Source organism: Callorhinus ursinus, unplaced genomic scaffold (assembly GCF_003265705.2).
Source record: "Callorhinus ursinus isolate GAN/ISIS: 27379988/994484 unplaced genomic scaffold, GSC_fseal_2.0 scaffold85, whole genome shotgun sequence".
NCBI classification, from domain to species: domain Eukaryota; kingdom Metazoa; phylum Chordata; class Mammalia; order Carnivora; family Otariidae; genus Callorhinus; species Callorhinus ursinus.
This window is the reverse complement of record NW_027397147.1, coordinates 1,613,651-1,639,346: the sequence shown is the minus strand read 5'-3', so window position 1 is coordinate 1,639,346 and position 25,696 is coordinate 1,613,651. Positions and strand designations below refer to the sequence as shown.

At 44.7% G+C, this 25,696-nt stretch overlaps 1 long non-coding RNA gene across 1 annotated transcript; it reads right to left on the bottom strand.

Moving 5' to 3' along the window:
* Positions 1-305: 305 nt before the first annotated feature.
* LOC141371671 (uncharacterized) lies at positions 306-24,378 on the bottom strand. Its single transcript, XR_012376793.1, has 3 exons — positions 24,300-24,378; positions 936-1,114; positions 306-595 (listed from the first exon to the last, which is right to left on the bottom strand). It is a non-coding gene; the product is annotated as an uncharacterized lncRNA (long non-coding RNA).
* Positions 24,379-25,696: the final 1,318 nt, after the last annotated feature.

Genomic DNA, 25,696 nt, shown 5'->3' with positions numbered 1-25,696 from the left:
GAAGATCTGCAAACTGAGCGTGCATTCCCATTTAACAACACTTGTCAGGAGTGAGGCGGCAGCTGTTCCCTTTAAACAGAGTGCATGTGCTGCAGCTTGCCACAGTTCCCACCTGGCCCACTGAAGACATTTGACTTCACATCTTTCTCCGGGAAGATACATGTGTACTCAGTGTAAACATCACAGCTGTCAGGAGGATGTGTTGGTGAACCCCCATCACCCCATCAACTGAGTGACCACTTGAAAGGACCAAGCAGAAAAAAGTATTGCTTTAAAGCAGTGATTCTTACCCTTTAATGTGCATGCGATTCACCTGGGGTCTTGTTAAAATACCAATTCTAACTCAGTAGATCTGTTGAGGAGCCTGAGATTGTGCATGTCTAACAAGCTCCCAGGTTTTACGGATGCTGCTGGTCCAAGGACCACACTTTGAGTAGCCAGGGGCCAGGGGCCAGGGGCCAGGGGGCCTTGGCCTTGCCCTCTAAGAGCCTCCAGAGTCAGACTTCTTCTGGGATTGGAATGTGTCCTCTCTGCTGAAACAGAGCCTCTTCTAATCAGAGTCAGCCCTGGATTTGGGCTCAGCTGGGCACAGCAGCTGAGCGAATAAAATAACAGGTATATTAAAAAATGATTCTTGCCAGAGTTTTGTAGAACTCATGGAAAGTAAAGGAGCACTTAATGACATCTTTCCTGTGCCCTGGGTTGTCTCAGCTAATCCTCAACCCCCACCCACACCACCTCCCCACAAAACCCCCACAACAACAAATTATAAGGTATAAGTGTAGGGGGCAAGAAAGTGAGCTGTGGAGCCAGACAGCCTCGGTTCATATCCCAGTCTGCCACTTGTTAGCTGTGCAGCTTTGGGCAAGTTACTAACCTCTCTCTGCTTCATTCAGTTATGCATCAGGAAAACTGAGGGTGGTAACAGTACCCACCTTCTGAGACGTAACGGCGTGAAAACATGGATTGCGCTCAGGGTAGCGTCTCGCATATGGTAAGTGGCCAACAAAGACTTGATGTTAATATCCCTTTTTTACAAATGCAGAAAACCAGCCTAGGAGAAGTTACTTTGGTCACACATTAAATGGTGGGCCCAGTTTTCTTTTCAATGATCCTAGGGAGTAAGGACAGAAAGGCCTGTGTAAGGCTGTTATCTAGAAAAAAGAAAAACAAAAAACGGCCCACACCCTCCTTCTGGGTCCTTTTCTATCCTACTGTGCCAGCTCACTCTTGTCCAGGAGACTTTGGTACACGGCAATAATAATAATAATAAGTAAAACTTATTGACTGTGTATATCATCTTATTTAATCCTCACAACAATCTTTTTTTAAAGATTTATTTATTTTAGAGAGAGACAGAGAGCAGGGGGAGAGGCAGAGGGAGAGAATCACCAGCAGACTCCCCACTGAGCAGGGAGCCCGACCCGGGGCTCCATCTCACAACCCTCAGATGATGACCTGAGCTGAAATCGAAAGCCAGCCGCTTAAGCAACTGAACCACCCAGGAGCCCCTCCTCAGAACAATCTTACCATGTATGTACCACTGCATTGTTATTCTTCCACTTTGCAGATGGATGTCTGGAGGACGCCTGGGCTCTGGAGGGCACCTTCGGCTCAGGTCATGATCTCAGGGTCCTAGGATCCCTGCTCAGCGGGAAGCCTGCTTCTCCCTCTCCCACTCCCCCCGCTTGTGTTCCCTCTCTCACTGTGTCTCTCTCTGTCAAATAAATAAAATCTTAAAAAAAAAAAAGATGGATGTCTGGAGACTTTCCCAAGTTCACCTACTGCTAGGTTTTAGAATTAGGACTCAAACCAAGGCAGTCTGATCCCAGAAGCCAGGGAGCTATACTACCCGGATAAAATCTGGATATATAGATGGCTTTGCTGATGAATTCTATCAATCGCCTAAGGAAGACATAATACCAATTATATATAAAACCTAGAAAAAAGAAAAAGAAGAAATACTTCCCATCTGATTCTATAAGACCAACATTACCCCACTACCCAAAAGACAAAGATATTACAAAAAAACTGCAGGCCAACATTCCTGATTATACATGCAAAATTACTAAATAAAATATTGGCATGTTGAATCTAACAGTAGATAAAAAGGATAATTTTTTTGACCAGTAAGTCTTGTCCCAGGAGTTTAAGTTTGGTTTACATTCAAAACTAAATCAAGTAATTCACCATAGCAGCAAACTAAAAAAAGAAAAAAGTCATCTCAGCAGATGCAAAAAAAATCTCATTTGTGAAATTCTAAAACAAATGTTGGAGTTTTTTTACTCATTCATAACAAAAACTCAACAATGTAGGACTAGAAGGGAGCTTCTTCAACATGACAAAGAGCATCCAAATAACCCATAGCAAACATCACAATGAAAGAATGAAAGCGTCTCCTCTGGGATAGGGAAGAAGGTAAGGATAGGGTGTCCTCTCCTGCCACTTTTAGTCAACATGCACTCAAGTTTCTAACCAGTGCAATAAGGCAAAAAACAAACAAAACAAACAAAAACACCTAAATAAAATAAAGGCACCCAGACAGAAAAGAAAGAAGTAAAACTGTCTTTATTTGCAGATGGCATGATCGTCAAGCAGAAAATCCGCTGGAATCAAGAAAGCTACTAGAACTAGTGAGTGAGTTTAGTAAGACTGCAGGATATAATGTCAATATTCAAAAGTAAGTTAGATGTCTATATAACAGCAATAGTCATAAATTGAAGTTAATAAAATGATACATTCACAATATCAAAAAATGATATACTTAAGAAATAAATCTGACAAAAGATGTGAAATGCTCATACATTGAAAATTATAAAACACCGCTAAGAGAAGTTTTAGAAAAACCTAAATAAATGGAGAGATACATTATGTTCATAAAGATTCAATATTGTTAAGATGATCTAAATTCTCCCAACTTGATCTATAGAACCCATGCAATCCAAACGAAATTCCCAACAGGTTTTTTTTTTTTTTTAGAAATTGACAAACTGGCTCTAAAATGTATATGTGGGGGCACCTGGGGGACACAGTCAGCTAGATGCCCAACTCTTGGTTTCAACTCAAGTCGTGATCTCAGGGTTGTGAGATGGAGCCCCATGTCAGGCTCTGCGTGGAATCTGCTTCAGATTCTCTCTCCCTCTCCCTCTGCCCCTCCCACTCGTGCCCTCTAAAATAAATAAATCTTTTTTTTTAAGATTTTATTTATTTATTTGACAGAGAGACACAGCGAGACAGGGAACACAAGCAGGGGGAGAGGGAGAGGGAGAAGCAGGTTTCCCGCGGAGGAGGGAGCCCGATGCAGGGCTCGGTCCCAGGACCCTGGGATCATGATCTGAGCCGAAGGTAGACGCTTAATGACTGAACCACCCAGGCGCCCCTAGATAAATCTTTAAAAAATAAATAAAATAAAATGTATATGGAAAGCCAAAGGACCTAGAAGAGCCAAATTACCTTTGGGGAAAAAAAAAGAATGAAGTAGAGTACTAACACTATCTGATTTCAAGACTTAGTAATCAAGACAGTGTGGCAATAGCATAAAGATAGAAAGATAAATCAGTAGATCAATGAAACAGTAAAAGTCCACAGATAGACCCACATGTATATGGGCAACTGATTTGTAACAAAGGCATAGGGACAATTCAGTGGAGAAAGGATAGTGCCTTAACACATGTCATTGGAACAAACAGATGCTCGTATGCAAAAAGGAAAATGAACCTCTATCCATACCTCACATCATATATTAAAATTAACTCAAAGTGTATCATAACTCTAAATATAAAACTTAAAACTTTAAAACATTTGGAACATAGGAGAATACCTTTGTAAACTTGATCTGAGCAAGACCTTTCAGATTCATCATCAAAAGCATGATACATAAAAGGACAAACTGGTAAGTTGGACTTGATCAAATTTAAAAATTTCTGCTCTTCAAAAGACACTGGTAAAAGAATGAAAAACACGCTGCAGGCTGAGAGGATCATATATCTGATAAATCATACAGCTGATAAAACACTTATATCCCAAATATGTAAGAACTCTGAAAACTCAGTAAGTCAACAAACGAACCAATAAAAAATAGTCAAGGGCACCTGGGTGGCTCAGTTGGTTAAGGGACTGCCTTCAGCTCAGGTCATGATCCTGGAGTCCCAGGATTGAGTCCCGCATCGGACTCCCTGCTCAGCGGGGAGTCTGCTTCTCCCTCTGACCCTCTTCCCTCTTGTGCTCTCTCTCATTCTCTCTCTCTCAAATAAATAAATAAAACCTTTAAAAAAATAGTCAAAATATTTGGACACATACCAAAGATGACATGTCAATGGTAAATACACACATGGAAAAAGACTCAATTTTTAGTCTCTAGAGAAATGTAAATTAAAGCACATACCACTAGTATTCCTACTAGAATGGTTAAAACTTAAAGACTGACCATACTAAATGCTGGTGAAGATGTGGACAAAATAGAAGCCTCACAGACTGTTGGTAGAAATGTAAAATAGTGCTGTACTTTGGAAAAGAGTCTGTCAATTTCCTGCCTTTTTAGGTAAAAATGTACCTACCATATGAACCAGCCATTCTACTCTTAGGTATTTACCCAAGAATAAAAAGATGTCCATGAAAAACATGTACATATATTCATAGCAGCTTTATTTTTTAATAGCCCAAAACTTAAAAAACAAAACAAATATCCATCAACGGGTGAATTACAAACTGTGTGTACTGTTGTGTCCATAAAATGGAATACTACTCAGCAATTAGAAGGAATGCAATATTGATACATGCTATGACATGGAAAAATCTCAAAATAATCATGCTAAGTGAAAGAAACCAGACCAAGAAAAAGTACAGAGTACATTATTTCATCTTGATAAAATTATAGGAAATGCATTGCACACTGACAGAAGGCAGATCAGTAGTCGTCTGGGAAGGTGGGTGGGAAGGCCTACAGAGGGGCACAGGAAACGTTCGAGGGTGATGGACATGTTCATTATTTTGATCGTGGTGATGGTTTCACTGGCGTATTATCCACAGGTCAAAACTTATCAAATTGCACACATTAAATAAGTGCAATTTACTGTGTATCAATTACTCCTCAGAAAGGCTATTTAAGTATAATAAAATTTTTTATAATTTTTTAAAGATTTTATTTGAGAGAGAGAAGTGAGTGAGAGAGAGCTGAGCAGGGAGCCCGATGAGGGGCTCGATCCCAGAATCCTGGGATCATGACCTGAGCTGAAGGCAGACACTTAACCACTGAGCCACCCAGGCACCCCTAAGTATAATAAAAAAAAATTTAATTGGATGGATAGGTGGGTGGATGGATGGCTGGATGGGTGGGTGAGTAGTAATGGGTGGAGGGAGGGAAAGAGAGAGCCATCTTTCCTTCACTCATGGCCTAAGAAACAGAACATTTCCCCATTGGATTTTTGGACGAGCTTTCCTATCACCTTGGGGCTCATTTGTCTCCTTGTTCATAGTGCATTTATTGTCTGTCCCAACTCCTGCCACCCTAAGGACCAAATCCTTGATCACTTATTACACTGTCATTAGATTGGATTCCCTCTGGGACTGTACAACCTTTATTAGCTCAGAGCTTTTCATTTTCTTACCTCACTACAATCCCAGCACCAACCTTAGCACACACAAAAAAAGGCATTCAATAAAGATTTTTCTGGTTAATTGATTTACTGATTAATTAATTGAAGAAACTATAAATTCTATAAGGTGTTAATTCTTTTCAAAATCCAATGGGATTTAGGGAATTGGGTTTTTATTAAACTGCTTACCTTCCAAAAAGAAAAAAAAAGGATTTGATCTTCAACTTCCAAATTTTTCCGTAATTGCTCCATAATGCTTTTATAATCAGAAACTGGCTCTAAAAATAACTAAGTACACATACCACTCAAATTTTAAAAACAACAGCCTCGTCAGGTTCATTGGCAACGCTAGCAAATCAGACTGAGTCTTTTCACTGTCTGTGTTATGCCAGAGGTTGGCATCCCACCTTCTTTTCCTCTTTAAGCTTAAAGTGGTTCTGGAAGACTCCAGTAGAAACCACAGAGTGAACTGAAACAATGGATTCATGGAACAAGATAATCAGGAAAGGGAGCCAAGGCCTTGTTGTCTGCTTAGACAAAAGCTCTGATCCAGCAAATTTCTCAGTAAGTTCCATCTATATTTATAGCCTTGGAAAGCTTTGGGGAACATGGGACACTCGGGCTGGTGGAATCCTGGCTCTGAGAGGTACTGGGAACAAAGTGTTCCCTCCTGGCTTAGCTGACAAGAGAGCCAAGGGTTGGGTTTCTGAGTCCTTCCTGATCTCAGAGGGGACTTCAGGCTTCTCTGCGCCTCCGTGTCTTCCTTTGTTTAATGGAATTTCGTTTTCCCTACTTGACTCATAAAGCATACAGTAATAACAAACACCACTTATGTAGTTAGTATTTATTATGTTTGAGGCACTGGGCTAAGGGTCATTTCATTTTCACAAACACTACTATTTTTAATGCCCATTGTAGAGATGGTGTAACTGAGGTGCATGGAGATGAAGTGATTTACTCAAGCTTCACATTGCCAAGTGAGTGGTGGATGGAGGATTTGAGACTGGGTCTACCTGGCTCTAGAGCCTTGGGTCTCAACCTCTAAACTATTGTGCGGCTGAGATAAAACGTGAAAAATTTCAAACAGAAAAACAGATGAAACAACTGTTTGCTGAGCCTCTTTTATGAGCCACGCCCCTTACAGCAGTCACAACTACAAATTGCTCTCAGAAAGGTGAAAGTAATATTGTTTATTTATCTAAATCACATATAATCCAGCTGAAACCCCACCCCACCTCAAGAAAACAGGTTTGTTAAGAAATTAACAGTCCCTGTTTAGGCCCTTCACTCCATCACTTTTCAGGTCCCCCTTCTTTCTGGGGTCCTGGAAAGCCCCAAGTCATATCAGTGGTTGGCTTCCCACTGAGTGTCCAGTGGTTCCATCCTCTCTGCTTCATGGTGGAAGGGGTACAAGGGAACTGCGACCCCCCCAACCCCCAGCTCCAGCCGGGCCTCAGGGTGTCCTCCCCATGGCTTCCCAGGCTCCTACCCCTAGTGCCTGCTCTTCAGAGACAACCTCCCAGCACTGCTTGTGGGTGAAGATCTCTGAAGCCCAGGTAGTAGCTATGGTCACCTTAATATTTATTATACACCTTTATATCCAGGTAGTGTGCTAAACTCCTTAAGTCCATTATTCCATTTAATCCCACAACAACTAAGAAGTGTTACTGGACCAGTTTTGCAGATAAGAAAACTAAAACTTACAGAAATGGAGAGTTTTTGGGCGCATGGGTGGCTCAGTCGTTAAGTGTCTGCCTTCGGCTCAGGTCATGATCCCGGGGTCCTGGGATCGAGCCCTGCATCGGGCTCCCTGCTCAGCAGGAAGCCTGCTTCTCCCTCTCCCACTCCCCGCGGCTTGTGTTCCCTCTCTCGCTGTGTCTCTCTCTGTCAAAATAAATGAAATCTTAAAAAAAAAAAAAAAAAGAAAAAGAAAAAAAAATGGAGGGTTTTTGCCAAGGTCTCAGGGCCAGCAAGTGCTAGAGGTAGGATCTGAACCCAGGCAACCAGATTCCAGAGACTCCACTGGCTCTCACAGCCCCCTTACAACCAAACCCATGAGGTAGCAATTATTACTCTCTTTTTACAGCTGAGTTGAAAAGGTGAAATAACTCGCTTGAGTTAATACAGAGCCAGAATTCCACTTCTCACTGAAACAAAGGGACCCAGCAGAATCTTTGCCCACACTGAAGGAAAGTGCTTTGAAAAACCAAGGAGAACATGCACACCTAAACCTAATTTTGCTCAAAAACCTGAGTTTGGGGGTGCCTGGATGGCGCACTTGGTTAAGCTTCAGACTCTTGTTTTCTGCTCAGGTTGTGATCTCAGGGTCATGGGATCGAGTCCCGCATCTGGCTCTGCACACTCAGCGGGGAATCTGCTTGAGATTCTCTCTCTTCCTCTTCCTCTCCCTCTGCCCCTCTCCCCCACTCTCTCTAATAAATAAATAGATCTTAAAAAAAAAAAAAAGCCTGAGTTTGTCCCCACTCTTAGGGTAAAATCAGTAGGTTTTTCCTTTGGCTGTTGGATCACGGGGGGTCTAGGAATAAAGGCTCACGGTTGCTCAGAGGGCTCTGCTGGATCACGATGACCATCTGATCTATGCTAGAAGAATGTGCAAAAATCTATGAGAAAATAATAGCAAATTTTTATATGGTGCTTACTATGTGTCAGGCCCTGTTCTAAGCAATTTATAAACATATTCACTATTTAATCCTCCAAACAATTTTATTAGGTAATAGTAGTGTGCTCTTAAAAGTTTAAGAAACAGCTCTTGGGGGAATGTTTGCCCATGTCCCTGGTGTAAATACTCTCACCACGGCCAATTTCAGGATACAAATGTGAGGTCATGGGCCTCAGAGCTGGGAAGAGATGTGCAGGGACAAACCAACATACCACCGCCTTCAAAAGCACTTTTGCAAGAGAAGCTCCTAACCATGTCGCCTAAGGCTTCTCTTGCAAAAGTGTTGTGTCTTTCTGGCTAGCATGTCAGCCCGCAGGTTTGCTTTTGTGCTTCTTTCAAGAAACGCAGCCAGTGCATTTGATGGGAGACTCAAAGAAGGGCTCTGGGTTTTAGCGCGGTTTCTTCCAGGGCCTTGGGCAGGAGCTGAGGCCTCCGCCCGCCTCCGCAGCCCGGCTTTCGGGGCTCCCGGGCCCTGCGATTGGCTGCAGACGCCTCACCGCGCTGTGCTCCACGTCCGGCGGGAAGGGCCTAGCCCTCCAGGCCCCACTGCGCCTGCGTTCAAACCGCACATCCATTATGGATAGGAGGGTCCCTTAATGTAGCGCAAATTATAGCTGGAACACAAGCAAATTGCCGGCTTTTACTAGCACATAAACTGAGCGGAACCTTTGAGATAGATCCGCATTACCCTAAACGGCATCCATAATTCATACCTGCAGCAGAAATGCTTCCCTCTCTGAGGGCTGGAGCCGATCTATTATTGATGGGCCCCTTAGAAGGCCACGACAGAGTGTTTCTCATGCTCCAGCCATCTGCCTGCGTGGTCAATTCCTCAGGCGGCGGCTGCACATTTATTCATCAGAATCAACTCCCAATTAGTTTCCTAGCAGGACCCGGGGGGGATTTATCTGAGGAATCAAAGTGACTGTTTCTAGAACAGTACCCCCATCCCCATCCCTGTGATGCTAATCAATACATACAGAAGCAGCGGGCAGCAGGCGAACATTCCTGTTCGCTCAGAAATGCTGCCGCCTTTGGAAATCACCAGGAGCAAAATGGAAAAGCTATAGCTCTTCCCTCCCCGCAGAGGACTGGGATGGCCAGGGGCTTCTTGCGGTCTGTGCAGAAGTCACCGGATTGCTGGAGCACAGACATGACCTGATGGAAAACACTTGGGAGGTGCCAATTCTTTCCCAGGCGCTTTGGAAAAGTCCTCAGAGAAACTCTGTGAGATGGGCATTTATTATAGTCCCTTTTTTATTCATGGGGAAACTGAGACTAAGTAACTCACCCAAGGTCACACGGTTGGTAAGAGGTAGTACCAAGATGTGAGCCCAGAAAATCTGATTCCAAAATGCAAGAGCTTAATCACTACTCCGTGCTGCCACCTGGAGGGGGAGGAAAGGGAACCCACAACAAATCCCTAATGAAATGTGGACGTTCAGCTACAGTAACTCGGGACAGGTTGACAATAACCCCAACTGGCTAAGTAAATGCCAGGTTTTTTTTTTAATGTTATTGCTATTTCATATTGTGATTTATTATTTTACAGAATGTCTAATTTTTAAATGACTAAATGGCTATTAATAAACACAGATAGTTCTAAAAGACTAAATCTTTTTGTTTCTTTAAGTTTTTTTTTTTTGAGAAAGAGCACGAGCGGGGGGAGGGGCAGAGGGAGAGGGAGAAGCAGACTCCCCACTGAGCGGGGAGCCCAACTCGGGGCTCAATCCCAGGACCCTGGGATCATGACCTGAGCCAAAGACAGATGTTTAACCGACTGAGCCACTCAGGTGTCCCTTAATTTTTTTTTTTTTTTAAGATTTACTTAATTTAGAGAGAGAGCATGCGGCGGGGCGGGGCAGAGGGAGAGGGAGCAAAAATTCAGCAGACTCCCAGTTCAAAATGGATCCTGAAGCGGGGCTCCACCACATGACCCTAAGATCACAACCCCAGCCAAAACCAAGAGTTGGATGCCCAACCCACTGTGCCACCCAGGCACCCTAAGACTAAATCTTTTTAAATGAGGATTTGGGGAGATGGAGGATGAATCACGAAAGGGGTACCCAGAATTTAAAAGACTGAGATACACCAAAGATACAACCATTAGGGTTTAAAGCCCAAAGGAAGCATTCATTCATCAAGCACTTACGTCTGTTAAACATCTTCCCAGTACCAGGTCCTATGCCTGGCACAGGGGATACAAGAACCAACGAGGCAGAGATTCTAATGTCCCCAACAGACTAGACAGGTAGAGAGACAAATAACCAACTCCAACATGTGGCAGAATAACACGGGGCTGGATATAAACAAGCCTCCCCACAAGCATGCCCCTTCCTTCCTACCCCAGGAGAGACCTGCACAGCACTTAATGAAGATGAAAGTCTCGATCACATGGCACTTTGTCTGTTTGCTAGTCTGCTTCTGCCACAGGACTCTAAGTTCTATGAGGCAGGAATTGGGTCATGTTCAGTTTTGTACCCACTGGTGCTTAGTACAGTGTCTGAATACAGCAGGTACTTGATGAATGTTTGCTGAATGGATCCATCAATAAATAAATGAATGAATGAAGTGTTAGAATGTAAGACCAGGGAATGAGAGCAGACTGACAGCTCACGTAGGCAAGCCCGACTGCAGTCTAGAAAAACACTGAGCCCAGGACTGTTGCCCTAGGCTGGCTCTCACAAAATCTAAGTGGCATGTTGCATCGAGGAACCAGTTCCATTAAAGAGCTAGGGCTGGATGGGGCACTTACCTCCTTTCCCCCTGACTCCTGCACAAGGCTGGTTTCCACATCTCTTTCTGGATCCCACCCCTTCATTTATTTTCTACCCTCTGTTTTCCCTACCTTTAATGGGAGCCTCTTCTTCAAGTTTTCTTCCTCGGTGCCAAAACAATAGTTCCAATCTCCTCAAAGTTAAAATAACAGAAGTGATACTGCTCTATAGCAACAACCCTTCCCTCCTCCCAGAGCCAAGCATCCAGTCTACACTAAGAAACTTCAATTTCAGGCCTGGAGGGGGCACCATTCACATCGTGCTAGGTGAGGACCCCACGTCTGGGAGCACAGCTCTACAGACCAGTCCACTCACTCCTCAATCTGCTGCTCTCTGTTCCCAGCATGGCATTGAAACTGTTCTGAGTGTGGTCGGCGATGTCCTGCCAAACCAAAGGGGCACTGTGAGTTGCGATCTTGGCTTCTCTGCAGAGGGGCAGCACAGTTGTCCCTTCCTTCCTTCTCCATCCTTGGCTTCCATGGTTCCACTCCCTCGGGTCTCCCTTCTCCCTCTCGGACTGCTCCTCTGTCCCCTCTACCTGTCCCTCAGTTCTTGGCTCTTTCATCTCCTTCCTTCCATTTTTCTAGATGATCCTGTCCAGGTCTTGGGACTTTCACTACCTCTTCATCACCAAGAACCCACAGCCCTGCACTCTCTGCTGAGCTCCAGCCCAGCTGCTTCATCCGCCAGCTCTCTTCCTCATCTCCCAAATCCAAACTGTCAGCAACTCCTATGGATCTGACTTCTTAACTACTTCCTGAATCTACCTTCTTACTATCCCTATTGCAACTGCCTTAGTTCAGACCCTCACCCGGACTTCTTGCCTGCATTTTACCCTCCCTGTACATAACCCATCCAGCCGCCAGTGTGACTTCTCAGTAGAATGAGGTTCTCTTTAATACTTTAATACTCTCTTTAATACCTTCATCTCTTTAATACTTCCTCATCCTCACCCCCAGAGAGGGCATCTTTCAACTGCATTAAATCAAAATACCGTATTTCATCCAACCTAAAACACCCTGATGCTGACATTTTTGTTGTTGTTGTTGTTGTTTACAAGAAAATGTCAAAGGAAAGTTTCTATACAAGGTGGTTAACTTAACATCACTTATAAATACACAGAGCAGGAGGAAGGGGCGGAGGGAGGAGGAAGAAAAGAAGGAAAGAAAAAAAGAATGAAAGCCAAGAGGGCAAGGGACCAAGAAAATGTACTTCCAAGAGCCCATCTAAGGTAATTCTCTATGGACAAATTGGACCCACAATTGTGTTGCCCTCCTCTGGATTCTGACTATACCCACGATTGGCTCCAAGAAAGCCTGGTTCTTTCTGATGATGGGCTGGGCCCTTCCAGACACAGCAGATCATAAAGGCAGTTTTACAAAAGTAAATTCCATCTCATTGTTAAACTCTTTAGAACACTTCGATGCCCCTATCTCGCATGACTACAGGAAAAAGTCCAAAACATGAAAGGGCATTATGAGTGTCAGGACTTAGAGAATGTTGAAAATATCCCAAGACCCCTACCACACTTCCCCACTTCTTCCTGGCAGACAGCCTATAAAGAGCAGCTACTACTGCAGGTGGGTGCAGGGCGGTGAGTGAGATGCTGCCATGTTGATTGTGTCTGGCCCGGCCTGCCCAAGAGGCCAGCACCCCATCATTCCCCAATAAATCAGGAGGTCATTTTTCACTGAACTGAAACTCAATACTCCCATCGTTTTCTCCCCTAACCAGCCCCGAGATTGCTCTGTGCTCTTTATTACCTTTCAATGACTTAAGCCCCTGAACTGAATAACTTCATCAAGGTGTCAACCTAAACAGATTTTCCCCATAATGGCCCAACTCTCACAGGTTCTTAATGAAAAATATTGATTCCCAAGGATTAGTTGCAGATTTATGTGTCGGGATGCTGATCTCTCTGTCACCTAGCACCTTATCAGTGGATGAAAGGACCTAGTTCCCCTTCATGGTTTTAAAAAAGCAATCACTGACTATGTCAAGGGGCAGCTTAGGTCCAGAGAAACAAACAAAATTCTGCGTCTGGATCCCATGGAATACTTAACAGATGGGGGTGGGGGCGTCAAGACGCTTGTCTGTCTTCCCTCATTAGCATCTTCACTGGTTGGGCTCTTGGGGAACCAGGCACCGAGAAGCTGGAAGCAAAAGGTGACAAGCAGCCCTCCTGGTAGGACTGATCCCAGGGGCACAGTCTGGAGAAAAGCATGCCGTGTACACCCTGTCTGGGGCTGAAGACACCAACTGGAAGGAATTCAGCAGCTGCCATCTCAAAGTGGCATTCAATCAACACCAGCCTAAGGTTGGCTCTGCCAACTCACTCTGTTAAATGTGGTTCTCGGGGTGAGAAGCTGAGACTCTGGCACCTAAAACCTCAACAAGCTGCACAGCAGAATCTCTCCCACCACCCAGAGGTGGCTGGAATGGAATACGATTCATTCGTTACTTGGTAAATAAACATCTACTGACGGTCTACTATGGGCTAGGTACAGTGCCAGGCACTGAGGATCCCACGGTCAGCAAAATCAGATATGGGTTCCCACACTCATGGAAAAGGCAGACAAACAAGAAAACTATCACAAATAAATGTAGAACTGCAGCTATGACAAGAGGCTGGGGGTGGGGACAGAGCCTATAAGGGGATTTACCCGGTGAGAGAGGTCGAGAGAGATTTCTCTGAGGAAGCGATGGTCAAGGTAACACCTACGGATGAAGAGTCCATTGGAAAAACAGGGAGGGTGGGGGACATTCAGGCACAGGAAGTAGTATGTGCAAAAGCCCTGATGTGGAGGGAGCCCAGCACCAGCTGTGCAGAGCCCAGCACTGGCCAGAGTGCAGACAAGTGGGGAGCATGGCCTGAGAAGGCTCTGGACAGGCAGGGAGAGGCCAGACTGTGGAGTTGAGCCCCTATTCTAAGAACAGGAAGCCACCAAAGGATTTTAAGCAGGAGGGTGACCTGATCAGATGCACACTTTGCAAAGACCACTGTGGTTTCTCTATGAAGAGTGGCTGGAAGCAGAAGGTAGGCCTGGGGAGACGGTGGTGGTCTGGGTGGGAGATGAAGCCATGATGCTGGCGGAGACAGAGAGACATGGACAGAATCCAGGGTTATTTTGGAGGAAAAATCAAGCAGCACTGGTGTTGAAGTGGACGTGAGGCAGGGGGAGGCTGAAGCAAAGGAGGGGACAAGGATGACTCTTAGACTTCTTGTCTGAGCCTCTCCTTCTCTGAATTGAGGACCTCCCCATTTGGGCGATCAAGGGTTCTCTAACCCTGAGGGGTTCCTAGAGCAGGGCTGGCAAAGGTCTTCTGTGAAGGGCCAGAGAGAAAGCATGTCAGGCTTTCAAAGTCTCTGTTACCTTGCTCTGCTGTTATAAAGGAAAAACAACCACGACAATAGGTAAACAAATGGGTGTGGCTGTGTTCCAATAAAACTCTATTTACAAAACAAGTGGCCCCACCCTAGAGAACCTGGAGGAATGTGAAAACTAGCCTGAAATCTTGGATTCCCCAGTCCCAAAGAGCTGGAGTATTCCAGTGAATTGGGGTGTTCATTCCCAGGCCTGCAAGCCTTGGACCTCCCCAGGAAAATGAAGTAGAGCACTGAGGACTCTGAGGAGCCCAAAGCCCCACAAAAGACCTGCAGAAAGGGTCACTGGGAGACTTCCAGAGCTGGAGCTGGGCTGATAAAATAGATGTCTAGCTTCCCCCGGCCTTCTCGGAGACCCCAACACCTTCCAGAAAGGAAACCCAGGACAAGTCCTTCCTATACATCTTCATCTGTACTTGAAACAGAACTTTGGGAGAAACACAAGAAGGGCACCCAGGAAACTAATAAGTGCTCATCTGTAGGCCTGGGAATGGGAATGAGACTTTCACATGTATACCTTTTATATCGTTTTGATTTCTGAACCATAGCAATATACTAAAGTATTATCTACTCAAAACAGTAAATAAATTTTTTCATAAAACACACTGTTTCTATAGGTACAGAAATGTATCTAGTTGCCGACCATTAGATTTTAACTATGAAAAAGACCCATATTTATCCCTAAAGTCACAAGCTAAAATTAGGCATGGGGCAGGTTTTCCTGTTGCACTGCACTTGGAACCATGGAGTTGGCTGTGAAAAATTAACAAAAGCACTCTTTTCTGGTTTGATTCTCAGGTCTGCTCCCTCAGTTAGTAGAAGTCTACTTCCAGCTTCTCCTCTATGTTTTTAACAACTCCCCATCTCCAGGTAACATCCCCCACTTTTACTGGGGGAACCTCCCCTCCCACGTTGGACACACTCTGGTAGGACTGTCAATCAAGAGATTCTGCCCACCTCGATGCTGGTCATGTGACCAGGCTAGGCCAATCAGCTTCCCTCTCCCCCAACAGGGTCTGGAGGGGGATCCCCCCAGAGAATGAAAAATTGTGAAAGTGCCTTGGAGAGTTTTGTTAGCTCCTGTTGCCTAGATCTTTGGAGCAGCTCTTTCTAAAGGTATGGTTATTTGACCTTTGTTTCCATTTTAACTGTTTTGTTTTATTTGATTAAATTGGCCAGTACCCATGTTTGTGAGTTGATACTGAAGAAGTGATCCTGCTTAACTATTTCCAGTGTGTCCCTGTGGCTTACAACGAAAGGGCAGACAGGATGTGCAAATCTCTGGCTTAGGACACCCCCTCTCTCCCCTTCCTCGCCAGCCGCCCTCTGCTTCAGCCCACTACAATTTCTGCCTTTTCTCCAAATGCACGAACGTATATACCTCTGTGCTCTGTTCCCGCTTTGGCACCTAAAAAAATTCCTACTGATCATTTGAGGCAGCAGATTGAGGCAGATCAGAGTGCCAGTCCTGGTGCCAATCTAGCATCCAGGGATTGCTTTTTGAAAAGCCCTGCGCTCCAAATATGAAACTGACCAGGCTCTTTTCCCTTGAGAAAGCATGACAGAACCTACAAGTCCAGGACCCCCTGAGCCCATTTCAGAGATGAGAGGATAGTGTTGTGGTTATGACAGCACTGAATTTAAGTGTTTCTGCCAGCTGGCCTTGGGCAAGGTGCTTCCTCCTTCTAGGTCTCAGTTTTCCCATCTGTAAAATAAGTATATGAATTCTGCCTTCATCCTAGAAAGGGCTTATTTATATATTTAACAAACACACCCTACCAGACATTGTTCTAAATGCTTTACATATATTGATTCATGTAATACTCATAACAACACCATAAGGCAGATACTATTATTATCCCCGTTTTGCAGATGAGGAAACTGAGGCACAGAGAGTATGAAAACTGTAACTTAGTTGTCCACAGTTACAGAGCTGGTATGGGGACGAAATGAAAGACTGCATGGAAACTACTTAGCACAGGGCCCAGGAGATAATACATGTTTCATAAAATACTAGTGGTATGGACTGAACTGTGGGTCCCCAAAATTCGTATGTTGAAGCCTATACCCTCAATGTGACTGTATTTGGAGACAGGGCCTTTAAAGGGGTAACTAAGATTAAATGTAGTCATAAGGGTGGGGCCCTCATCCAATACTGATGTCCTTATAAGAAGGAGACACATGGGATGCACACACACAGAGAAACGGCCATATAAGGACACAGCAAGAAGACAACCATCTGCAACCCAAGGAGAGAGACCTCTGGAGAAACCACACCTGCCAGCCCCTCGATCTTGGGCTTTCAGCCTCCAGAACTGTGAGAGGTACATTTCTGTTGTTTAGCCACCCAGTGTGTGGGATTTTATTATGGCAGCCTGGAGCACTAATAACACTATTGAAGAAGACCCCACCTTGTGGTGGAAATCCCAGCTGTTTTTCAAATGCTCCTCGGCCTCCCACCAGGACATATTCTCCTTCAGGAACTCCCTGCCCCATTCAGGATAAAGTCAGACATCCTTGGCAAGATCTACAGAGCCCTCCAAAATACCTCTGCAAGTTCACCGTCTGTCACCCATCCAGTCCCACCCTCCGTTCAACCATAATGAATTTCACACTTCCCTAAACATGCCAGGGCTTTGTACGTACCATCTCCACCTCTCATGTCCTCCTCTCGTGCCTTCACCCATCCCACTTCCCTGATGAGTTCCTATGCATCCTGCAAGACCCAGCCTCAGTATCTCTTCGGAGGTTTTCACGGAACTTCCCAGGCGGAGTTGGATACATCCCTCTCGGTGCCACTGCCATACCTTGCACAGGGTTCTGTTGTATTACACTGCTGCTACCTAACCTAGTGTCCCTCCACCACCACCACCATCGTCATCACTGTCACCATCTCTAACGTCTATTGATGTGCTGTGTGCGAGGTACTGTGCTTAGCTTAATGCATAATCTTCCTTAAATCCTCTCGGTGATTTTGTGAATTGGGCTTGTCAGCATACTTTAGTTGCAAGGAACAGAAACTAACTACAGGTAATTTAAGCCACAGGGAAATTCCTGTAAGGAAATGGGGACCAGACCTTCTAAAGTAGCCTCTAGACTATAGCCAAGCCTGGGAGCAGACAAGGACCAAGGCACCTCTAGAAGCCAGAAAAAAAGAGGCACAGAGCATCTGGCTGGCTGGTCAGAAGAGTGTGTGGCTCTTGATCTGGGGGTGGTAAGTTCGAGCCCTACACTGGATGTAGAGATTACTAAAAAAAATGAAGAAGGAGGAGGAGGAGGAGGAGGAAGAGGAGGAGGAAGAGGAGGAGAACCAAAATAGAATAGCCTGTTTAAAAGCCAGGGTTCTAGAACCAGACTCCCTGGGTTCAAATCCTGTTCATGCTACTCACTAGCTTTGAGGTTGCACAAATTACTTGGGCTGTGAATGCCTTGGCTTTCCCATCTGTGAAATGGGGATAATAGTATATGTCTGATGGTTTACTCTAAGTATTAAATAAGTGTATGTAATTAAAGTGTTTACTACAGTGCTGAGTATAGACCACCCAATGGTGTATGGGTGTTAACTGTTATAATTGAGAGTCTTATAGAATGAGTTTGGTTAGGAGACTGCCTTTGTAATTTAATCAAACTTCTTCCATTATTGGTCACCTTGTCTCACTGCTCAGGATTCGAATCCTAGGTAGAAAGCATCAAGAGTAGCCCAGCTTGGCTCCTGCACCCACTCCCTGTCTAGGACAGGATGGGGTCTCCAGTTACTGTCCCATGAGCCTGCAGCAAGTGGGAGGAAGGTTATTCCTCAAAAGAAAAGTAAGAGAGACTAGAATTTAACCCACATACAAATAATTTTCAACAAGGGGCCAAGGTAATTCAATGAGGAAAGGGTAATCTTCCAACAAATGGTGCAAACACAATTGGATATCCTTATGTTAAAAAATGAACCTAGACCTTTAACTTACACCACATGCCCAAAATTAACTGGAAATGGATCATAATCCAAATATGAGAGCTAAAACTTCTAGAAGAAAACATAACAGGAAACTTTTATGATCTTGGTCTAGGCAAACATTTCTTAGTATTGACATTAAAAGTACAATCCATAAAAGAAAAAGTTGACAAATTGGACTTTATCCAAATTTCAAACTTTTGCTCTTTAAAAGACAGTGCTAAGGGGACGCCTGGGTGGCTCAGTCATTGAGCATCTGCCTTAGGCTCAGGTCATGGTCCCGGGGTCCTGGGATCGAGCCCCATATCGGGCTCCCTGCTACATGGGAAGCCTGCTTCTCCCTCTCTCACTCCCCCTGCTTGTGTTCCGTCTCTCACTGTGTCTCTCTCTGTCAAATTAATAAATCTTAAAAAAAAAAAGACAGTGCTAAGTAAAATGAAAAGACAAGCTACAGAATGGAAGAAAACATTTGCCAAACACGTATCTGACAAAGGACTTGTATCCAAAATAATGAATGGTTACAATTCCTTAATAAGGAAACAGACAGCCCAATTTTTTAATGGGCAAAATGTCTGAATGAACACTTCCCCAAAGAAGGTACACCAATGGGTAAACAGTGTGTGACAAGGTGCACACACCATTAGCCATCACAGAAATGCAAATTGAAACCACAGTAAGATGCCACAACATATTTAGAAGGACTAAATAAAAAAGACAGATAAATCAAGGGTTAGGACAGAGAGTAACTACAATCCTCATGCTCATGGTGGGAATGTAAAATGGTACAGCCAGTTTGGAAATGATCTGGTAGTTTCTTTAAAAATTACTTAGTATACAACCCAGCAATTTCTCTCCTAAATACCTACTCAAAAGAAGTGAAAATATGTGTCCAAAGACATGTATGCAATTGTGTATAGCAATTCGTAACAGCCCAAAACTGGACAATCCAAGTATCCATCAGTTGGTGAGTGGGTAAAATGAGGTTTATATCCATGCTAACAATAAAAGGGAACTCTGGACATATGCAACAACATAGATCTCAAAAACACTATGCTAAGTGAAAGAAGCCAGCCACAGAAGACTACCTGTTGTATGATTCAGGTTACAGGAGATTTCTAGAAAAGACAAACTGTAGAGATAGAAACACATTGGTGGTCGCCTAGAGCTGGCGGTGGGAGTAGGCATCAACCGTAAATGGGAATGAGGGGACCTTGCGGAGTGATGGAAGTATTCTAAAACTGGATTGTGGAGGTGATTGCACAATTATATAAATTTGCTAAAAACTCATCGAACTGTACATTTAAAATGGGTGAATTTTAATGCATGTAAACTGTGCCTCAATAAAGCTTTTAAAAATAAGTGATAAACTATGAAATAACAAAAAAAAAAAAAAGAAAGAAAGAAAGAACAGGAAACCAATGCTGTTAGCTGGGTTTGGATAGAAGAACCCAAACACGTATTATCCCATTTTATGCACTAGGACAGTGAGAAACAGTGGCGTGCCCGATGTCACACAGCTAATAAGTGACAGAACCCAGATGCGAACCTCAACTCTTTGGCCCCAAACCCATGCTGCTGCCCCCTCCACTAAGCGAACTTTCTTCCCTGTTGTGCGACCTGCCTCCAGTCAGCACCGCTGCGGACGGAGCCATCATGAGGACTCTGCTCACATGGCAACGTGACCAGAATGCTCATCTGAATGACATGTAAGCAAGAGACATGCAGAGGCCTGATGTCCTCGGACGGTTCATTTTAAGTTGCAGTTGTTACTCTTCTTTGAGCGTGGTGTGCTCGGGTTCATTTGGTGCTTTTTGTATATTGCTCATCTGGCAGAGAATTACTACTCTACTCTACAAGTTCCCACAGATGGCTTTATTTTCCATTGCTATTAAATTGGTTTTGAACAAGACATAATTCTTCAAGTGCCTAGTGAGCTCTCTGGGTTTGCTCAGGCAAGATTCCATAAAAATGTAAATAATCGGAACACTTCTGGGATTATTTATCACACTGACTTGTGGCTGTAAATTTATGTATTAATTTCAGCTATAAGCTACAGTGGGGAAAAGATGAACAGATGAACAGACTCACCCACCTAACATCCTCTCTATGTCCCCATGTCCCCTTGGCTTCCAAGGAACATACTGTACAACGGCCCACAGATCTGGGTCTGAAAAACACTGGACAGCATCAGAAAGAAATTAGGTGGCAAGCAGGAAAAAAATCATCCCTCAGCAAGCCATAGACTGGTCTCTTACCACTCCCCCGGCTCTTGGAACTCCAGCCACATCAGCGTTCTTTTACTTCCTCCTGCTGATTCCTGCCTCAGGATCCTTGCACATGTGCTCCCTTGGCTTACAACATTCTTTCCTCCCTTTTTTTGTCTGAATAAACTGTACTCACCCTTTAGCTCTTGGCTCAGCATCACAAAAAGCCTTCCAGGTCTACTCTGGTGGTAGCATGCCTTCTCATCCACAGCACTACACACAACTGTAATTCCTCATTGTTTTGGGCTTTTTAAAACTTAATGTCCATCTCCCCTACTCAACTTTAAACTTCATGAGGGCTGGGCCCATGTCCTTTGTCACCTGTATCCCCACAGCCTGGCACAGAGTATGTGTTGAATGAATTGATGGCTCCGTTTAAGAGTAGAAGAACATAGCTGGGCTTCCAGGGCTCTACCAAACACACTCAGAGCCCTTCATCACTGTCTGCACACAAGCACAGGTGTGCAGCTCCAGATGTGCCTTCACTCAGCCAGCACCTGTATCTCCTTGTCAGAGGACTGCTCTCACTTTGCCTGGGCGTGCCAAAAGCCTGAAGGGGCTAGGAATTTCCATTCCCTTTAGGGAATTCCCTTGAGCCCATAACCAGTTAGTGACAGGTACAGGTGTATAATCTTACCAGCTCTCTTGTCTCTGTGGGACAACCATCAGGCGTGACCCGTGTTGCCTCTGGAGCTCCCTGTGGGACTGAGTCATGCTGGCCCTCCATGGGACCCTACTTGATGATACCACACTCTTCTTGCCTCTTCTGGTCCCCGTTCCGCATCTCCACTTCTCTACCAGTGTTCCCTGAGAACTCCTAATAAATCACTTTACACAAATCCTCATCGCAGGGCTGCTTCTGGGGAGCCCAACCTAAAACCAAGAGCCTACTGCTGGAAAAGTTTCTCACTGAGCTGTGATTAACATCATAAATTTTAGTGCAAGAAAGCACTCCAGTCAGACCATTTGCTGATTCAGACAAGGATAGGTCCTACCAGTAACCCTCTAACTGGCAAGAGTCGTGTCTATAAAGAGAGAGCACTAAAACCCTCCACTTTCCAATTTTCACAGACATGACCCAGTGCCCCACTAAAAAGGAGTCAGGAGGCTGTGCCCCTGGCCTCCCAATCAAACTGGACATGAAGACTGTCTTGCGGGTGAGCCAAGATCATCTCTACCTACTCCTTCTCCAGGATTTCAGCTCAGGCCAGGACAGGACTGAGCCTATGGGTGGGGAGAAGGGGGCCCTTTTGGCTAGAGGATCTTAGGGGGAGAAGATACAGGCTGTTAAGGTCTGTGCATACACAATCAAAAGAGGTTTAATACTGGGGCATATTTATTGAGGAATTTGCAATAAGGCAAAGTCACATGGTGTTATGAGAGGAAAGATCAGGGGAAACCTACATAGATAGGATTGGCTAAAAGGCCTCTCTCAGGAGATCCATTAAATTCAGCACTAGAGAGTTAGCTACATCGGGAAATACACTGGCCCACACAAAAGATGTCCATGTCCTGATCGCCAGAGCCTAAGAATCTGTTACCTTCCATGGCAGAAGGCACTTTGCAGATGTGACCGAGTGTAGAACTGTAAAGTAGGGAGATTATCCTGGATTAGACCACAGGGCCCACTCTCATCACAAGGGTCCTCATGAGGGAAAAAGGGAGCAAGGGAAGCAGAGGTCTGAGTGACGTGGCCAGGAGCCAAGGCATCCAAGCAGCCTGTACTTCTGGAAAAGGCAAAGAAATGGATTCTCTCTCTAGAGCCTCCAGAAGGAATACACCTTAATTTCAACCCACTGAGACCCACCTGAGACTTGTGACCTCCAAAACTATTAGATAAGAAACGTGGGGTTTGTTGTTGTTTAGGGAAGGTTTTGGTTTTCATTTTGGTTTCTTGTCAGAGAGAGAGAGAGAGTGCACACAAGCAGGGGGAGGGGAAGGGGCAGAGGGAGAAGCAGGCTCCCCGCTGAGCAAGGAGCCCAATACGGGACTTGATCCCACATGACCTGAGCCAAAGGCAGACGCTTAACCGACTGAGCCACCCAGGCATCCCAAAATGTGTATTACTTCAGGCCACAAAGTTTGTGGTCATTTGTTATAGCAGCCAGAGGAAATGAATTTGAGCATCGTCACACAGGGAACGGTTGTATACAAAGTTCTGAGGCAGGGGGGCTTCTAGTGTTATTAAGAAATATGAGGGTGACCAGTGTGGCTGGTACTTAGTTGGCCAGCCCCAATGACAAGGTGAGGTAAACAGGGGCCAGATCATGTGGGGCCTTACCAGACCACTGTAAGAAGTTTGGATTTTATTCAAAGACTGGTGGGAAGCCATTAAAATTTCCAATCCAATCTAATCAGAATTTTTCCAAAATCACTGTGGCTGCTGAACAGTAAAATGGGGGGAAGGCCTTCATGAGGAGCAGTAAGAGAAGCACGAAGACCAGGAAGCGGCTCCAGTCACCACAGAGTGAGACAGTGACAGTCCGCATCAGGGCAGTGGGGATGCAGAGGGAGAAGGCTGCCAGACAGATTTCAGACACTGATTATTGGCTCTGAAAAAAATCAAATAAAATAATCTGGACATCTTAATGCCAGAGGCCGTGCCATCAAGAGCGAGCCAGCTTTTCAGAGACCACATGTGGTCTTGACAGTGACAAAATGGCATCAGCACAGAAGCAGCCCCAGAGCAGGGACTTGGGGATGTTCCAGTAGAGCAGAGAGGAGAAGGAAAATGTGTGTTCCTTCCTAAATGTCCAGGAACAAATGACTGCCTAGTGAGAAAGAAATTCAGCCAAAGTGCAGAAGGATGGTCTGGCCATGCTGTGGACCCTTGAGAAGTCAGATGTGATTTATGGGGACAGTGACTTATTCTCCTAAACAACTGTAAAGTCGTGACCGGAGTTCCATGAAAACCTCCAGTTCAACTTCCAATTTGAAGTTACAAAAATAAGCACAGATCCTTCAGGAATTCAGATTTGATGTGAAGTATATCCAAAGACCTGCCAACAGATTTGGAAATGTTAAAGACTCGTGCCTGCTGACAGAAGTGTTAAGTAGAATCAGTGTTCTGATTTTTTTTTAAAGATTTTATTTATTTGAGAGAGAAACCTAGCGTGAGTGGGGGGTAGGGGTGGAAGGAGAGAAAGAACCTGAAGCAAACTCCGTGCTGTCCAAGGAGTCCAGTGCAGGGGTCAATCCCAGGACCCTGAGATCATGACCTGAGCCGAAACCAAGAGGCAGATGCTTAACTAACTGAGCCACCCAGGCGCCCCTGGTTTTTTTTTAAGCCAGGACGAGGGGATGGTGCTTGTCCTATGGTGACCTTCCCGAGTCTCTTCTGTTCCTCACAAGAAACAATAGTTATAATGATGCTAACAAAAACCAACAAAAAAGCTCACATTTCTTGAGCACTTACTATATACAACAATCCTATAGACCTATTATTACCCCCGTCTTAGATAGGAGGAAACTGAATCTCATGAATTAAAATAATTTACCAACGTCATACAAGGAAGGAATGGAGATGGGTCTAACTACAAAATCAAGTTCCAAACCAGAGATCTGCAAACTCTGGCCTGAGGGCAAAATCCCATCTGCCACTTGTTTCTGTAAATAAAGTTTTATTGGAACATACCCATACCCATTTATTTACCTACTGCGTATGGCTGCTTTCACACTCAAGGACAGAGCTGAGTAGTTGCAACAGAGACCATATGGCCCACAGAGCCTAAAATATTTACATGGCCCTTTACAAAAATAGTTTGCGAATTCCTGTTCTAGATCATACATGACACCGGAATGTTACCTCATAATGCATTCTCCTACTCTTCATGACACTTCCAAAAGTTAGAGCCTATTCCAGAGGACTGAATAAGAGACCCAGGATCCTTCCACTTCCCAGATGCCTCCCACTCCCATAGTTAGCCTGGGAAGACCCCTGGCAACCTTCCTCTTTGGCCTGCTCTGTGTTGAGAGGGTGGGGGGAGGGCTGCATTACTGCAAACAGGATTCCTGGTGCCTTGTGCCTCCAAGACCAGTTCCACACGTGAGAGAATGAGCTGGAGTACTCACTGGGGGACCACCCACTCCAGACATGGTTTTTTGAGAAGCATGACTGTTATTTATGAGACCATTTACTTTTCTAGCCAACCATAAAGTCCTGACCTGTATGAGTTCTATCAAACACCCCAAGCATGATTTCTATTACGAGGGTTTTCTGTTGGGGGTTGGGGGGTGCCTCCTAGAAAGTCTACTCTGCCGGAGGGAAGGGCAATGAGGATGGAAGGGCAAGGGTTTCTGACCATCTTGTAGCCCTTCCCCAAAGCCAACAGGAAAAGATGCAAAGGGATGATGGGGGTCAGAGTCAGGCACGGTCCCTCCTCCCACTGGCTGACAACTATACCCACAATCCTTCCTAACCTTACCCGACCTGGTTCCTTTACTCCAGCTTCCACTCCTCTTTGATTTTTAAAAGATTATCTTTGCATCATTTCTTTTCCATTTACCATCTTTGCTGATTGTTAAAGGGATACATGGCTAAGAATTTGTTCCATCTCCCTGGTTCTGAATTCTTGTGCCGTGCCACCCTGTAGGAGTTGTTAGAGCTTTGTAGTACATTATCATATCTGGTGTTTCAAGTCCCTTGTCAGGAATCCTCACTGGACCACAGAATTATTTTATTAAGGTACTAAACAGTGGAAATTCCATGTGTTATTCTGTAAACTAATTTTGGAAGAATTTAAATCTCTAAACTCTTTAGGCTCCTATTCAGGCAATTGATACATCTATTTATCTAAACCATCTGCATTGCTCAGTACATTTTTATTTCAATTTTTATTTTTTGAGAGAGAGAGAGAGTGCACACATACACAATGCATGCACCAGTGGGGGAGGAGCAGAGGGAGAGGGAGAGAGACAATTGATGCAGAGATCGATCTTAGGACCCTGAGATCATGACCTGGGCCTAAATCAAGAGTCAGCTGCTTAACTGACTGAGCCATCCAGGCACCCCTCAGTAAATTTTTATAGTTTTCTTCATGCACTTCTCTTACAG